Here is a 13967-nt window from a genome sequence, read left to right as displayed (position 1 = left end):
CCAACACTTTGGGAGGCCGAGGTGGGTGGATCACTTGAGGTCAGGAGTTCGAGACCATCCTGCCCAACACTGTGAAACCCCATCTCTACTAAAATACAAAAATTAGCCAGGCGTGGTGGCAGGCACCTGTAGTCCCAGCTACTCGGGAGGCTGAGGCAGGAGAATTGCTTGAACCAGGGAGACGGAGGTTGCAGTGAGCGAGATCACACCACTGCACTCCAGCCTGGGTGACAGAGCAAGGCTCCATCTCAAAAAAAAAAAAAAAAAAAAAAAAAAAGGAGGAGGAAAGATGTAACGCCCAGGCATACTAAAAATCAGAAAACCAAAATTATAATCAATATAAAGAAACAGAATGGTTGACAGGTCAGGCACTTGAGATGGGTTCATGAACGTGGCCAAGCGCTAACACACCCCCAAGCTTCCTGGCCCTAAGGAAAAACCTTCATTAAGAAAATTTATCTTTGTGGGGACTGAACTAGGACAGGTGTGGGTCTCTGGGCATGACTGAAGCATTCCATTTTAGAATAGATGGAGGTGTTTTGGTGTGCCCCAAACAGATGTTAAATCAATGACATTAAGTTAAACTTGGGGGATCAAAATGGAATTTTTGTAAAGAGACAAATAGTTTGATCACGCTAATTGAGTAAATTGTACAGATTCTCACGCTTTTGCGCACTTTTGTTTTTCTTTTTTTTTTTTTTTTTTTTTTTGAGACGGAGTCTTGCTCTGTCGCCCAGGCTGGAGTGCAGTGGCCGGATCTCAGCTCACTGCAAGCTCTGCCTCCCGGGTTCACGCCATTCTCCTGCCTCAGCCTCCCGAGTAGCTGGGACTACAGGCGCCTGCCACCTCGTCCGGCTAGTTTTTTGTATTTTTTAGTAGAGACGGGGTTTCACGGTGTTAGCCAGGATGGTCTCGATCTCCTGACCTCGTGATCCACCCGTCTCGGCCTCCCAAAGTGCTGGGATTACAGGCTTGAGCCACCGCACCCGGCCGCACTTTTGTTTTTCATGGCAGCATTATAGTGACAAAAGGAAAATGTGGGGAAGTGATATGAGACGGCTAAGACATTTTATACACTGAAAATCTAAAAAAAGCATTTCAGGCAGGCAGTCATCAGTTATAAAATGACAAAAGTTTAAGAAACTTCCACATCTTAATTTTTCACATCTGTGCATTTACTTATTTATTCCACATTTACTATGTAAGCCAGGCACTACATCAAGTGCTCATTTTAAAAGCAGTATGTATTACGTGCTTATTATGGAGGGAATCTTCCTAAGAGCTTACATTTTATGTCACTTAATATATCACAATAACCCATGAGATAGGTGCCACTATTGTCCCATTTGGCAGATGCTGAAGGAGAGACCCAGAGTTCACAGCCCCACCCACCTCACAGAGCTGGCGAATGTCAGCCATGGATTTAGAAACAGCCTTGACCATGACGCCAACCCATACATCCACCTAGACTGGGCTGTATGCAGCCGAGACACCACAGCCCTGGCTATTTTAAAGATAATTTTATAGATGGACAGAGCCAAATACGTGTTTTCTCACAATGTTTAGGAACTTGTCACACACTCTCATGTCCAGTTCTCGTTCTGCTTATTGGTCATTTGCACTTGTGTAAGCTACGCAACTTCTGGTTCTGTTTATGTCATCACGCACTTTGGCATTTGCCATTTATCACGGAGTGTTGTTAGTCTTCCACACACCTAATGTGTTACATATTTGTGCAAGAATACCTACTCACTAGCTGGTGGAGACAGAATCTCCATGAAAATGTTTCATTTGGTTTCTCAAAGGAGTTGAGCTGGCTTTTAAAAATATATAAAATACAAAAGCAAAGCTTCAGCAGTGGGAGGAACAAGGTCAGGAATAATAAGAGTGGAAAAACAGAAAAATCAGGATCAATTTCAGCTCAATCAGTCTTAACACCAGCACACGTGGATACATGTCTAGTCACCCTTTAAATTGTCAGAAGCGGCAGAATTTTCCCCTGAGCTTCCTAGTACCCAAAGCAAAGAGGAAAGCACTATCTTTACAAGATTTGTGCTGTCTGTGAAACGAGAGTGTAACAGACTGTGTTCAACCATAGTGTCACCAAATAAATTCTGAGAGTGTGCCGCACAATGATTTGGAGACAAAAACTATCAACCCATAATGTAATGAGAATTTATAGCAATTACTTTATCTGCAAAGTGAGAATCACACAGAGTTATTTTTAATGAGAAAAATTTAAGTGAAAATCACTTAAAACTATTTTCGTACTATACTATATGAGCAAATGTAAGTTATTTTCTTAATAGCACAGGTCCCCTTCCCAAATAGCTGTTGATGTAATCAATAGCATAAAACTATATGTTAATTTAAGATGTTTTAAAGTATCTGAAGGCATAAAAAAGTTATCTCTGTGCTAATACTCTTGAAATGGAAGTCATTTCTAGAACCGTTCCTTTCTCCCGCAGATTTTAAAATTGTGTTTGTTTTCAGAATGTCCTTGGTATGGTCATGCCTAGCGGAATCTGAGATTCACACCTCAAAGTGTGAATGTTTACAAACTGTTTTCACTCAAGACCCAGTCGTGCTCTTCCCCTGTGACTGCAGCCTGCCTCCTCCTCCCAAGGCACCCTGTCTACTCCGAGGCAGGGCCCCTGTAGGCCAGTGCTTGGGTTTCAACAGACATGAGCCCAGAGGCTTCCTGGTACAGAACTCGTCAGCACTTTGCTTTTTCCCCGTTAAATTCCAAAGCTAACCAGCCCTGCACCTCTGGAAGTGAGCGGGAGGCCTCTGGACAGGCTCCTTGGTGTGCAGAAACTTCTGGGGTGTGGACTTCAAGGCATTTGAGTGAGATGCAGCGTGTGCAGGACCTGGATGGGCAGTCTTACTTCTTTATTTCCTACAGCTTAAGCCCTTTGGCTTCTAGAAAGCCTTTCTTTAAAATAAATACAGAAAAGATGTGTTACACTGTGAGTTACAATACAATACAATCATCCATTAAGTACCAAACTCTGTTCAAACAAAGTTCATGGATGGACTGACAAATTTACAAAAGCAAGGAAATCCAAAGAGGAGGGGCTGCCACTCACCCCGGGATCTCCCTGTAGCTCTGGGCAGGCTGTTTGGGAAAGTGGGCCAACAGAAAGAGCTGCAGGACCGTTGTTTTTCTTCTTCCCTCTCGTTCGATTCTGAGTTCTAACACCTCGGTAAATTCAGGGTATTAGCAAAAGTGAAAAGGAATCCTTAAGCACAGCTAATTTTCTATACGTTTCTTTATTTCCAGAAAATCAATTACCCCATCCTTACATGGTGGGGAAAACAATATTCCACCGCCCCACCCCTCCCCCACATCTCAATTTTTTTTTTTTTTTTTTGAACTTGCAATTGAGCTTATCCGGTTTTTTTATATTGGGGCTTCGCCTCAATGGAGCAGAGAAGAAATTTTAGGCAAACTAATAATAAACTTCTATAAGAAAATTCTACATCTTGTATTCTTTAGGAAACCTTCTTTGATAATACGATTTTACCAATATTTCCACTTGTAGAAAACATTTCTTTGGAGCAATACAAAAAGTCTAATAAAAAGGCCATATTTGTGAAGTATTATATAGACAATTGCTAAACTATTCTCATCTTTTCAATGCTAGGAAATTTCATCTTATTTTTAAATACAATAGTGTGCACACATACTCCTATATTAAAAACTTTGATGAAACTTTGTTTCAAATTACCAATGCCACAAAAAGAATTTCAAAAACTGAAGTTGGCTTTGTAAGTACCCGTAACAATATTATTTTCATTTTATATAATGTCCTTCTTTCCCACCATGAGACGTTATTGTGCAATATTACGTCACCCTTCCTTGTTGTCCAAAATTGCAAGGCAGTTTAATAGTGGGAATATCCTATTCATTTCAGTACCTCTTTGCTCTTGACGAACCTAGGCAGAGAATAAAGCTGATACTGCTCATCCATATAACGGGACTGGAAAAGGCCTGGCTATCTAGCGTGCTAAAAAATATATATATATAGAAACCAAGTAAAAAACAAATTCTGATTGAAAATGTTTAAAATACTGCACCAAAAAGTGATTTCCAAAATGCGATGTCCACATAACGACAGAGTTATACATCTACACAATTGTTTCTCTCTTTGATGTATGAAGATGCCCATTTTCAAAGATAGTATGCAGACAGTGCCATAGATGTGAAGGTGGGAACAATAAATTATCAATGATTATTTACAAGACAAAAAAAAAATGAGTGATAAATGTTTGAAATGTCTAATCTTCCAGCGACCGGAGTAGTGGTGGTTGTGAGTTAATGTGTCCTCATACCTGCTGTGCAGAACAGGTGACCACAATATTCCTTCTGAAATAGCAAAGGAGGGTCTATTTTATGGACTCATAATAATCACATGTACTATTCTGAAGTGTTTTCTCATTCATTCTCTTTAACTCTGCTCACAACAGCAAAACGGAATGGTTCAGAATTATTCACACCATTTACAAGTTTAAAACTCATGGCAAAGTTGTTCTGTTTCTTACATGTCACAATTGGTTTTTTTTGTTTTTGTTTTTTTTTGAGACGGAGTCTCGCTCTGTCACCCAGGCTGGAGTGCAGTGGCCGGATCTCAGCTCACTGCAAGCTCCGCCTCCCGGGTTCCCGCCATTCTCCTGCCTCAGCCTCCCGAGTAGCTGGGACTACAGGCGCCCGCCACCTCGCCCGGCTAGTTTTTTTGTATTTTTTTAGTAGAGACGGGGTTTCACCGTGTTAGCCAGGATGGTCTCGATCTCCTGACCTCGTGATCCGCCCGTCTCAGCCACCCAAAGTGCTGGGATTACAGGCGTGAGCCACCGCGCCCGGCCTCACAATTGGTTTTGAATGGTTTTGAATCCATACATGTTTTTAAAAATTATGTGTCTCAGCATATAGTTCTTAAAATCTATCTTCCCCCTCAATGTACTATAAGGAGCTTTCCTACAGGCTTCATGAGCTTCACCCTGCTGTATGATGAAATCAAGGCAGAACAGTGTCTTCAGCAATGATGCATAATTTCTAAACCCCCGATATAATGGACACTGAGAAATTTTAGTAAGAATGATGATTCTCTAACCAAGATTTTCTTGTGAAACGTATCAGTGATAAACTGCAAATCTGTGACAATTCCTGGATGGACTCATCTTAATCGACCAACGTCAATTGCATGCATGATTATAACTTTAACAGTCTCCAAATAATGAATCATGTTAAACAATATTTAAGAGGCTAAGGGAACACAAGGAACATTGTGCGTAGTGCCAGTAAAACCACCAGTCATATAACCTAGTGTTAATTTTGATATGGTCATGGCACTTGGCATTATCACAATGATAATATTAGACACATAAGATGAGCAGAGAACCAGTTGTTCATTCATTCAACGGATATGAGTATTTGTTGAATTCACATTCCCTGCGAGTCGTGGCGCTAGGCCCAAGTCTTCTTCAGTGCAGACAGTGTCTCAGCCCGCAAGAAGTTTACCAGGCCTGCATAGATTTTGTACTAGGCCAGGGGACTTTGCCAAGCATTGGATTTTGACTGGAACCCCAGGCACAGGTCCCACAGCACTGTCCCTGCCCCTGTCCTATTGGCTGAAATATCTGCTGTGGACCCTGTGGGTCGCTCCTTCCTCCATCCTGCATGGTGTCCACTGTGCATGGCCAATGGCTGCAGGAATGTGGGCTAAAGCCCCAGCCTGCAAGAGGAGGCGGCAAGATTGATCTAAGCCAATGCGGTTGTCCCAGCCCTGGACTCCCAGCCCCTGCCCTGCCGGCATTTGGAGTAGATACGTCCACATGATGTAATTATGGCAATGGGACAGCAGGAGAATTGGCTGGGGTGGGACACGGGGCTTCTAGCAAGGGGTCTTCTTGTGGAGAAAAGGAATCCCACATGGGGAAATGGTGACTGGCTAGTCCTGGGGCCAGTCACCAGGAGTAGCAGTAATGTGGGAGCAGGACGCCAGTGGCTGTGCCACCCCAGGGGAGAGGGGAGCCCGGGGAGCCAGCCAGGAGGCAGAGGGAAAAGAGGGGAGGAAAATGTGGTTCTGAAGCCACCAATGTCACCCAGCTTGGAACAGAAAACCTCCATTGGACTTTAACGAATTTTCCTTATTGTTTTAGCCATTTTATTCATGGATTTCCATTTCTTTTCTTTGAAAACAACCTAAACCTGTGCTGAAATGGTGGTTTGCTTTGCTCTCTTCCTCACCAGTCTGTGAACCCAGTGAGTGGCAGGGACAGTGCAGGCGGAGAGGGCAGTGTGCGATGGTCAGAGGGAGCCGAGGTCAGATCACCGAGGAGCTAGGGCTGACAGTGAAGAGGCAACACGGCCGGAAGCATGGCCAGTGACGGAGTCTCGCTCTGTCGCCCAGGCTGGAGTGCAGTGGCCGGATCTCAGCTCACTGCAAGCTCCGCCTCCCGGGTCTACGCCATTCTCCTGCCTCAGCCTCCCGAGTAGCTGGGACTACAGGCGCCCGCCACCTCGCCCGGCTAGTTTTTTGTATTTTTTAGTAGAGACGGGGTTTCACTGTGTTAGCCAGGATGGTCTCGATCTCCTGACCTCGTGATCCACCCGTCTCGGCCTCCCAAAGTGCTGGGATTACAGGCTTGAGCCACCGCGCCGGGCCCAGATGTGTTTTTAAAGATTGCTGTGTCCTTTGAAACAGATATGTTGTAACAATTGCTTTCTCCTCTCACTGAGGAGGAGGGTGTGGTGGCAGAGAGTCAGGAAGTCAGATAATCAACCTGCAGATCGAAATCCTCAGTTGTCTCACGGACAGGCGGAGAAAAGGCTGTGTCTCTGGAGGAGACTGGGGAGCCACAAGGAAGAGACGCTGGGAATCAGGGAGGTCGAGAGAGACGTTCATCGGGAGACCTGACTCTTATCGCCTTTTCCTCGAAGACCTTGAAAGACGTGCCCACGAGTGTCAGATGCCACAGACGGGGCAGTTGGGGAGTGGACAGCGGCGCTTCTGTTCAATTCACCAACAAGGACATGGCAGGGGCTGCAGGCGAGTAGCTTCAAAGGGAGCTTCAAACAGCAGCCACCAGAGCCCTGCCACGGAGAAAGCGGGCGGTGGGGTCATGGACCCTCAGAGCTATACTTCCAAGGGTCTTGGGATGATGGACTTCTGTCTCCTGTCATGGTTGTTTTAAGATGGGAGAGATGGGAGCATCTTGAACACAGACGCAAAGGCATCAGCAGAGATGAAGAAGACGGATGATTTTAGAGAACGAAGACAGCACTGCAGACGGTAGCGAGACCCCTGGATCCCCACACGCAGCTCTTCCTGCTCCTCCTTGGCGGAGCCACTTGACTGACCACAGTGTGCAAAACACTATGACTCATGGGTCGAGGAGCCGATGTCGCTCCCATGAGTGAGTTTTCAGAGAGCACTGGCCAGTGTTTGGGTGAGCCAGTGAGCAGGTGTCTCCTCCGTTCATAGGATCCTTCCTTGAAAGGCCCGTTCTGAACACTGTGGAAGCAGAAGTGAACTTGCCCTTGCTCTGCTGCAGGGATCTGTCCTAGCAACCATCCTTCTGTCCTTGCAGGCCTGAGACTGGTCTGCATGCCATTCCAGACCCTAGCGGCCCCTCCGTACCTGCCGCCTGGAGGAGGGAAACCCCCTCAAGGTGCAGGATTGCAACAGTTTCCTTTCCTTTGGCCAAGTATTGTTTGAGTAACCTCAGGGCCTAGAGTTCTTCTGAACTCCAGACTAGAGGAAACTGGGAATAACTTATATATTTAAAAAAAAAAAACAGATAGAAAAACACAGTAGTGAGGAAACAAACCAGGAAAACATATTGCCCCATTTAAATAGGTGTTGGCTGTGAAAATAGAATCATAACTATCTAGGATGGCAATCCCCCACAGTCTGAAAACAAGAAGAGAAAGAAAAGGCACAATAAGATTTTTTATCTTTGTTGGATGGAAAACAGGAAAAGTTTGTTAATACTGGACATTGACAGAAAATCCGAATATATGAGTTTAAAAATTATGAGTAACAGCTAGGAAAAATAAGAAGAAAAGTTTGTTAAAAACTTGAAGGAAGTGGCCGGGCGCGGTGGCTCACGCCTGTAATCCCTGCACTTTGGGAGGCCGAGGCGGGCGGATCACGAGGTCAGGAGATCGAGACCATCCTGGCTAACAAGGTGAAACCCCGTCTCTACTAAAATACAAAAAATTAGCCGGGCGCGGTGGCGGGCGCCTGTAGTCCCAGCTACTCGGGAGGCTGAGGCAGGAGAATGGCGCGAACCCGGGAGGCGGAGCTTGCAGTGAGCCGAGATGGTGCCACTGCACTCCAGCCTGGGCGACAGAGTGAAGACTCCGCCTCAAAAAAAAAAAAAAAAAAAAAAAAAACTTGAAGGAAGCATGGCAAATAGAAGCACAGTTGCAGAATAAGTTAAAGCACATTGGTGATAAATGAGAAGGCTCTAAGACTGGCTTTAAAATCTAGTTATATGCTCTGCACGAGAGACAACCCTGAAACAAAACAAGAAGGGTGAATAGGAAAGGAGAGACACCAGGCAATATTAACAAATACAAATAAAACGTAATAGTATAAACCACAGGCAAAACAGAATTCGTGATGAAAAGAAATAAGACAGCTCATGTTGATGAAATTAAAAGAAGATTAAAGTTATGTCCATTTATTTAGCTAATACTATAGCTTCAAAGCATGTAGAGACCAGGCACCATGGCTTAATCTGTAATCCCAGCACTTTGTGAGGCCAAGTGGGGTGGATCGGTTGAGCCCAGGAGTTTAAGACCAGCCTGGGCAATGTGGCAAAATCCCAAAAAATATAAAAAATATAAATCTTAGCTAGGCATGGTGGCACGTGCCTGTGGTCCCCAGCTACTTGAGAAGCTAAGGTGGGAGAATCACCTGAGGCTGGGAGTTTGAGGCTGCAGTAAGCCGTGATCACACCACCACACTCCAGCCTAGGCAACAGAATGAAACCTGTCTCAAAAAACCCCAAAACAAAACCATATAAAGCTAATAAATATCAAGAAAAAAGTGGACAAATCTTCAATTATATTAATGGACTTTCACGTCTAACAGAAATAATGGATCAAGTATGCAAAAACAGGTGGGAATAGCAATGAGTAAGCTTCAGCTAGTAAGACACAGAATACTATTGCTAATGAAGAGAGAATACAGCCTCCTTGCAAATACATATGAAGCAGTTACTTAAATGAAGACCCTGAGAACTTACTGACAAATTCCCAGGTGCAGAAACCGTGAAGGCATTGTTCTAAACCACAAGACAAATAACTAGGAATTAACAATAAGAAAATAGCAAACCCTTCACTAAAAAAAGAGTAATTAAAAAATTGATGCCCTGAACCTGAAATAAAAAGTGGAAAGAAAAAAACAGAGCAAAAACTTAAAATACCTTACTTTTGAAAATACCTATTTACCTACAAATGTAAAGATTTTAAGAGAAAAACATTAATCAGAAATTAGAAAGTATTTAGAGAAAAAATAAATGAGGGATCTAGGTATCAAATATATGGGGTCTGCCAAAGCAAAACCCAGAAAAGTCTTCAACAAAAATTCATTATAAAAGACATGAATGAGGGTTTCAACTCAGGAAGTCAATCACAGAAGTTGATGTCAACAGAAGTTATCAACAGTTATCCACATTTATTTTCAAACACAATTTAATGAAATAAATAGAAATAATAATCATTCAGTTGAACAATAAAATCTAAAGCTATTTATTTTAATAAGTAAATTATCAGATAAACTTTGCCAAGTCTAAACAATTGAACAAAATAGAATAAGCATAATAAATCAGTAGGAATAATATAAAAATATTTTTATATTATAAAAGAATAATGAATTTATACCAATACGCTTAAAAACAAATGTTTCTAAAATTATTTTAAGAAATATAAACTACTGGCTGGGCGTGGTGGCTCATGCCTATAATCCCAGCACTTTGGGAGGCCAAGGTGGGTGGATCACGAGGTCAGGAAATCAAGACCATCTTGGCCAACATAGTGAAACCCAGTCTCTACCAAAACACAAAAAATTAGCTGGGTGTGGTGGTGCATGCCTGTAATCCCAGCTACTTGGGAGGCTGAGGCAGGGGAATCACTTGAACCCGGGAGGTAGAGGTTGCAGTGAGCTGAGATCGTGCCACTGCACTCCAGCCTGGCGACAGAGCAAGACTCCATCAAAGGAAGGAAGAAAGGAAGGAAGGAGGGAGGGAGGGAGGGAGGGAGGGAAAGAAGGAAGGAAAGGAAGGAAAGGAAGGAAAGGAAGGAAAGGAAGGAAAGGAAAGGAAGGAAAGGAAGGAAAGGAAGGAAGATAAACTACCAAAATTGACTTGAAGAATAAGGCTGGGCTCAGTGGCTCACACTTGTCATCCCAGCACTTTGGGAGGCTGAGGCGAGTTGATCACTTGAGGTCAGGAGTTCAAGAGACCAGCCTGGCCAACATGCTAAAACCCCATCTCTACTAAAATACAAAAATTAGCTGGGTGTGGTAGTGGATGCCTATAATCCCAGCTACTCAGGAGGCTGAGGCCGGGAGAATCACTTGAACCTGGGAGTCAGAGGTTGCAGTGAGCCGAGATAGCGCCACTGCGCTCCAGCCTGGGTGACAGAGCAAGACTACATCTTAAAAAAAAAAAAAAAAAGGCCTGGCGCAGTGGCTCAAGCCTGTAATCCCAGCACTTTGGGAGGCCAAGGCGGGTGGATCATGAGGTCAGGAGATCGAGACCACCCTGGCTAACATGGTGAAACCCCGTCTCTACTAAAAATACAAAAAAAATTAGCCGGGCATGGTGGCGGGCGCCTGTAGTCCCAGCTACTCGGGAGGCTGAGGCAGGAGAAAGGCGTGAACCTGGGAGGTGGAGCTTGCAGTGAGCCAAGATCGCGCCACTGCACTCCAGCCTGGACGACAGAGCAAGACTCCGTCTCAAAAAAAAAAAAATAATAATAATAATAATGACCTTAAGTAAACCAATAATTATGGGAAAAAAATTGAAAATCTAGTTAGGTCTGGCCAGGCATGGTGGCTCAAGCCTGTAATCCCAGCACTTTGGGAGGCTGAGGTGGGTGCATCATTTGAGGTCAGGAGTTTGACACCAGCCTGGCCAACATGGTGAAACCCCACCTCTACTAAAAATACAAAAATTAGCCGGGTGTGGTGATATGCACCTGTAGTCCCACCTAGTTGGGAGACTGAGGCAGGAGAATCAATCACTTGAACCAGGGAGGCAGAGATTGCAGTGAGGTGAGATCGTGCCATTGCACTCCAGCCTGGGTGACAAGAGTGAGACTCTGTCTCTCAAGAAAAGAAAAAAAAAGAAAACATAGTTAGGTCCTGAATTTCAAAAGACACCAGATTAAATGATTGTATGCAGTTGGATAATTTAAACTTTTTTAAATTATAGAAATAATACATGCCCATTTTAATTAATGCAAACATACGTAAGTAAAAGCATTCCTCAGAAATGTAATGCAAACATACGTAATTAATTAATGCAAACATACGTAAGTAAAAGCATACCTCATCTCTGGACCATCCTAATAAGGCAAATATCAAAATAAAATGAATCACACAAATGTTTTTAGTTCCCAGTGCATATAAAGTTATGTTTACACTATAGTGTAGTCTATTAAGTATGCAATAGCATAGTGTCTGAAAAACTAATGTACATATTTTAATTAAAAATTACTTTGTTACTAAAAAGTGCTAACAATCATCTGAACCTTCAGTGAGTCGTGATCTTTTTGCTGGTAGAGGGTCTTGCCTGGAGGCTGACGGCAGCTGACTGATCAGGGTGGCAGTTGCCGAAGGTTGGGATGGCTGTGACAATTTCTTAAAATAAGACAACAATGAAGTTTGCCACATAAATTGACTCTTCCTTTCGTGAAGGACTTCTCTGTAGCATGCAATGCTGTTTGATAGTATTTTACCCACCTAGAACTACTTTCGAAATTAAGTCAATTTTCTCAAACTCTGACCCAGCTTTATCAACTAAGTTTCTGGAATATTCTAAATCCTTTGTTGTTATTTCAACAATTTCATGGCATCTTCAGCAGAAGTAGATTCCATCTCAAGAAATCATCTTCTTTGTTCATTCAAAAGAAGCAACTCCTTATCTGTTTAATTTATACCATGAGATGGCAGCAATTCCGTCCCAGCTCAGGTTCCACTTCTCATTGGGGTTCTCTCGTTATTTCTACCATGTCTGTAGTTACTTCCTCCACTGAAGTCTTGAACCTGAAGTTAATTCCCACCCTCCAAGTCATGCATGAGGGTTGGAATTAACTTCTTCCAAACTTCTGTTAATATTTTGACCTCCTTCCATGAATCATGAGTATTCTAGAATGGGGAATCCTTTCCAGAAGGTTTTCAAATTACCTTGCCCAAATCCATCAGATATATTACTACCAATGGCAGCTATGGCCATATGTATTTCTTTCTTTCTTTTTTTTTTTCTGAGACGGAGTATCGCTCTGTCGCCCAGGCTGGAGTGCAGTGGCGTGATCTCTGCTCACCGCAAGCTCCGTCTCCTGGGTTCACGCCATTCTCCTGCCTCAGCCTCCCGAGTAGCTGGAACCACAGGCACCCGCCACCACACCCAGATAATTTTTTGTATTTTTAGTAGAGACGGGGTTTCACCGTGTTAGCCAGGATGGTCTTGACCTCCTGACCCTGTGATCCGTCTGCCTTGGCCTCCCAAAGTGCTGGGATTACAGGCGTGAGCCACCACACCTGGCCCCCAGAATGTATTTCTTAAATAACAAGAATTGAAAGTTGAAATTACTCCTTGATCCATGAGCTACAGAATGAATGCATGTCAGCAGGCATGAGAACAACATTAGTCTCTTTGTACATCACCATCAGAGCTCTTTGGTGACCAGGTACATTGTCAATGAACAGTAATATATTGAAATAAATCTTTTTTCTAAGCGGTAAATCTTAACAGTGGGCTTAAAATATTCAGTAAATGATACTGTAAACAGATGTGCTGTCATCCAGGCTTTGTTGTTCCATTTCTAGAGCACAGGCAGAGTAGATTTCCCATGGTTCTTAGGGGCCCTAGGGTTTTCAGGATGGTAAATGAGCACTGGCTTCAACTGAAAGTCAGCAGCTGCATTGGCCCTACTAAGAGAGTCAGCCTGTCCTTCAAAGCTTTGATGCCAGGTATTGACTTCTCCTCTTTAGCTATGAATGTCCCACATGGCATCTTTTTTCTTTTCCTTCTTCTTTTTTTTTTTTTGTCACCCAGGCTGGAGTGCAGTGGCGCGATCTCTGCTCACTGCAAGCTCCACCTCCCAGGTTCATGCCATTCTCCTGCCTCAGCCCCCCAAGTAGCTGGGACTACAGGCGCCCGCCACCACGCCCAGCTAATTGTTTGTATTTTTAGTAAAGACAAGGTTTCACCATGTTAGCCAGGATGGTCTCGATCTCCTGACCTCGTGATCCACCCACCTCAGCCTCCCAAAGTGCTGGGATTACAGGCATGAGCCACCGTGCCCGGCCCATCTTTTTTCAATATAAGGCTGTTTTGTCCACACTGAAAATCTGCTGTTTAGTGGAGCCACTTTCATAAATTATCTCAGCCAGATCTTCTGGGTAACTTGCTGCAGCTTCTCCATCTGCACGTGCTGCTTCGCCTTGCGGAGGTGGCCTCTTTCCTTAACCCTAGTGAACCAATCTCTGCAGGCTTCCAGCTTTTATTCTGCAGCTTCCTCACCTCTCTCAGCCTTCACAGAGATGAACACAGTTAGGTCCTTGCTCTGTAACAGGCTTTAGCTTAAGGGAATGTTCTGGCTGGCTTGATGTTCTATCTAGACCACTCGAACTTTCTCCGTATCAGCAATGAGTCTGCTTTCCTATCATTCATGTGTTTACTGGAGTCGCACTTTAAATTTTTTTTTTTTTTTTTTTTTTTTTGAGACA

The sequence above is a fragment of the Macaca thibetana genome, chromosome 18, assembly GCF_024542745.1.
Source record: "Macaca thibetana thibetana isolate TM-01 chromosome 18, ASM2454274v1, whole genome shotgun sequence".
Classification (NCBI taxonomy): domain Eukaryota; kingdom Metazoa; phylum Chordata; class Mammalia; order Primates; family Cercopithecidae; genus Macaca; species Macaca thibetana.
This window is presented reverse-complemented; position numbering follows the sequence as displayed.